Raw genomic sequence first — 4,215 nt, forward strand, 5'->3', positions numbered from 1 at the left:
AAAGCACATCTGCCCGAATCTGTCGGACAACCACGTACGCCCGGGAGAGGACTGCCCGGGACCCGTGGAGCCCGTCCTGGTCACTCTGACCTGCCATCGGCCTGGAGAAGGGAGCGCCGGACGCCCGGGGGGAGGACTGCCCGGGACCCGTGGAGCCCGTCCTGGGCACTCTGACCTGCCGTCTGCCCGGGGAAGGGAGCCCCGGACGCCCGGGGGGAGGACTGCCCGGGACCCATGGAGCCCGTCCTGGGCACTCTGACCTGCCGACGGCCCGGGGAAGGGAGCCCCGGACGCCCGGGGGAGGACTGCCCGGGACCCGTGGAACTCGTCCTGGGCACTCTGACATGCCGCTGACCCGGGGAAGGGAACCCCGGACGCCCGGGAGCCGTGGAGCCCGTCCTGGGCACTCTGACAAGCCGTCGGACCGGGGAAGGGAGCCCCGGACGCCCGGGACCCGTGGAGCCTGTCCTGGGAACTACGGCATGCCGTTGGCCCAGGGAAGGGAGTCCCAGATACCCGGGACCCGTGGAGCCCGTCATGGGCACTCTGACAAGCCGGTGTCCCGGGGAAGGGAGCCCCGGACGCCGGGGACTCGTGGAGCCCGTCCTGGGCACTCTGGCATGCCGTTGGCACGGGGAAGGGAGCCCCGGACGTCCGGGGCCCGTGGAGCCCATCCTGGGCACTCTGACAAGCCGTTGGCCCGGGGAAGGGAGAGCCGGACACCCAGCGGAGGAATGCCCGGGACCCATGGAGCCCGTCCTGGGCAATCTGACCTGCCGTCGGCCCGGAGAAGGGAGCGACGGACGCCCGGGGGGGAGGAATGCCCGGGACGCATGGAGCCCATCCTGGGCACTTTGACATGCCATCGGCCTTGAGACCCGGGGGACGACTGCCCGGGAAGCATGGAGCCCGACCTGGACACTCGCTCATGCCGTTGGCCTGGAGACCCGGGGGACGACTGCCCGGGGCGCATGGAGCCCGACCTGGGCACTCGCTCATGCCGTTGGCCTGGAGACCCGGGGGACGACTGCCCGGGACGCATGGAGCCCGTCCTGGGCACTTTGACATGCCGTTGGCCTGGAGGAGGGAAGCCCCGGGTGTTGTTACCCAGGCATAGCCCATCTGGTCCCCCTGGCAGAGAACCACCAGCCTTGCAGGGGTGTCCGGGCATACCCTTACCCCTAGTAATCCGGAGGAAAATTACCCCCCTTTCTTGTAATCTGTGCACACGAGTTGACAGAGGGGACCCAAGGCGTAAAAGTACCCGACCTCCTGGAGCCCTCGCTGGGATCGGGGAGGCAAATGGCACCTCATAGGGACTTCCAGGGAGGTTTGGCCATCTGGTCGCCCTTTTGGATAGCATTGCGTGCGACCAGATGGCCGAGGGGAAAGGTGCAACCAGGTGGCCGGGAACGAAAGGACTCCCTGCTTCCCACCCCGAGCCTTCGTGGTAGGGCTGCTGCCTGCCCACGCCGGGCAGGGCTCGGGGACCCCGGCTGGGCCTCAGGCACGGTGAGGACCACCGGAGCTCCCAGGCCCGGACGCCCGGGACGACGACTGCCCGGGACGCATGGAGCCCGTCCTGGGCACTTTGACATGCCGTCGGCCTGGAGACCCGGGGGACGACTGCCTGGGACGCATGGAGCCCGTCCTGGACATTTTGACATGCCGTTGGCCTGGAGACCCGGGGGACGACTGCCCGGGACGCATGGAGCCCGTCCTGGACATTTTGACATGCCGTCGGCCTGTAGACCCGGGGGACGACTGCCCGGGACGCATGGAGCCCGTCCTGGGCACTTTGACATGCCGTCGGCCCGGAGAAGGGAGCGCCGGACACCCAGGGGAGGACTGCCCGGGACCCATGGAGCCCGTCCTGGGCAATCTGACCTGCCGTCGGCCCGGAGAAGGGAGCGGCGGATGCCCGGGGGGACGACTGCCCGGGACGCATGGAGCCCGTCCTGGGCACTTTGACATGCCATCGGCCTGGAGACCCGGGGGACAACTGCCCGGGACGCATGGAGCCCAACCTGGGCACTTTGACATGCCGTCGGCCTGGAGACCCGGGGGACGACTGCCCGGGACGCATGGAGCCCGTCCTGGACATTTTGACATGCCGTCGGCCTGGAGACCCGGGGGACGACTGCCCGGGACGCATGGAGCCCGTCCTGGGCACTTTGACATGCCGTCGGCCTGGAGACCCGGGGGACGACTGCCCGGGACGCATGGAGCCCGTCCTGGGCACTTTGACATGCCGTCGGCCTGGAGATCCGGGGGACGACTGCCCGGGACGCATGGAGCCCGTCCTGGGCACTTTGACATGCCGTCGGCCTGGAGACCCGGGGGACGACTGCCCGGGACGCATGGAGCCCGTCCTGGGCACTTTGACATGCCGTCGGCCTGGAGATCCGGGGGACGACTGCCCGGGACGCATGGAGCCCGTCCTGGGCACTTTGACATGCCATCGGCCTGGAGACCCGGGGGACGACTGCCCAAGAGCCATGGAGCCCGTCCTGGGCAATTTGACAAGCCGTTGGCCTGGAGGAAGGAAGCCCCGGGTGGCCTAGGGAGGTGTTACCCAGGCATAGCCCATCTGGTCCCCCTAGCAGAGAACCACCAGCCTTGGAGGGGTGTCCGGGCATACCCTGCCCCCTAGTAATCCGGAGGGAAATTACCTGACTTTCTTGCAATCTGTGCACACAAGGTGACAGAGGGGACCCAAGGCGCGAAAGTACCCGACCTCCTGGAGCCCTCGCTGGGATCCGGGAGGCGAATGGCACCTCATCATGACTTCCAGGGCGACCAGATGGCCGAGGCGAGAGGGGCGACCAGATGGCCGGGACCAAAAGGACGCCAATCTGCCTGCCCCGGAGCTGCAGAGCTCTGGGGCTGCAGGGTTCCGGGGGCTGCAGAGCTGCAGGTCTCTGGGGCTGCAGGGCTCCGGGGCTTCAGGCCTCCCCGGGCCCTGATGGACCCTCCGTCCCGGGTACCTCCGACCCCCGGCCGGCTTGCAGGACGGAGGGGGGATTCCCGCACCACTGGGCCCTGCCGGACGGGGCTCAAGCCCCGGGCCCGGTCCCCGGCCCCAGTCCCGGCTTTCCAAACCCTATGCCGGGCCGGGGAGAGCCTCCCCTGGGCCCCCGGTGGACCCTCCGTCCCGGGCGCCCCGGACCCCCGGCCGGATTGCTGGACGGAGGGGTACCAGCACCCTCGGGGCCTGGCCAGATGGAGTTCAAGCCCCGGGTCCGGTCCCACCTTCCGAACCCTAGCCAGGCTGGGGAGAGCCTCCCCGGGAACCGGTGGAGCCCCGTCCCCAGCGCACGGACCCACTGGTGGCCTGCGGGACAGGGGGCTCCAGCACCCTCGGGGCCTGGCCAGATGGAATTCAAGCCCCGGGTCCGGTCCCACCTTCCGAACCCTAGCCAGGCTGGGGAGAGCCTCCCCGGGAACCGGTGGAGCCCCGTCCCCAGCGCACGGACCCACTGGTGGCCTGCGGGACAGGGGGCTCCAGCACCCTCGGGGCCTGGCCAGATGGAATTCAAGCCCCGGGTCCGGTCCCACCTTCCGAACCCTAGCCAGGCTGGGGAGAGCCTCCCCGGGAACCGGTGGAGCCCCGTCCCCAGCGCACGGACCCACTGGTGGCCTGCGGGACAGGGGGCTCCAGCACCCTCGGGGCCTGGCCAGATGGAGTTCAAGCCCCGGGTCCGGTCCCACCTTCCGAACCCTAGCCAGGCTGGGGAGAGCCTCCCCGGGCCCCGGTGGACCCTACGTCCTGGGCACCCCGGATCCCCGGCCGGATTGCAGGACGGAGGGGTACCAGCACCCTCGGGGCCTGGCCAGATGGAGTTCAAGCCCCGGGTCCGGTCCCACCTTCCGAACCCTAGCCAGGCTGGGGAGAGCCTCCCCGGGCCCCGGTGGAGCCCCGTCCCCAGCGCCCGGACCCTCTGGTGGCCTGCGGGACAGGGGGCTCCAGCACCCTCGGGGCCTGGCCAGATGGAGTTCAAGCCCCGGGCCCGGTCCCACCTTCTGAACCCTAGCCAGGCTGGGGAGAGCCTCCCCGGGCCCCGGTGGAGCCCCGTCCCCAGTGCCCGGACCCTCTGGTGGCCGGCGGGACGGGGAGCTCGCGCACCCCGGGGCCAGCCGGCCGGAGCTCAAGCCCCGGGCCCGGTCCCACCTTCCGAAACCTAGCCAGGCTGGGGAGAGCCTCCCCGGGCCCCG

The sequence above is a fragment of the Lissotriton helveticus genome, chromosome 11, assembly GCF_964261635.1.
Source record: "Lissotriton helveticus chromosome 11, aLisHel1.1, whole genome shotgun sequence".
Taxonomy (NCBI): Eukaryota; Metazoa; Chordata; class Amphibia; order Caudata; family Salamandridae; genus Lissotriton; species Lissotriton helveticus.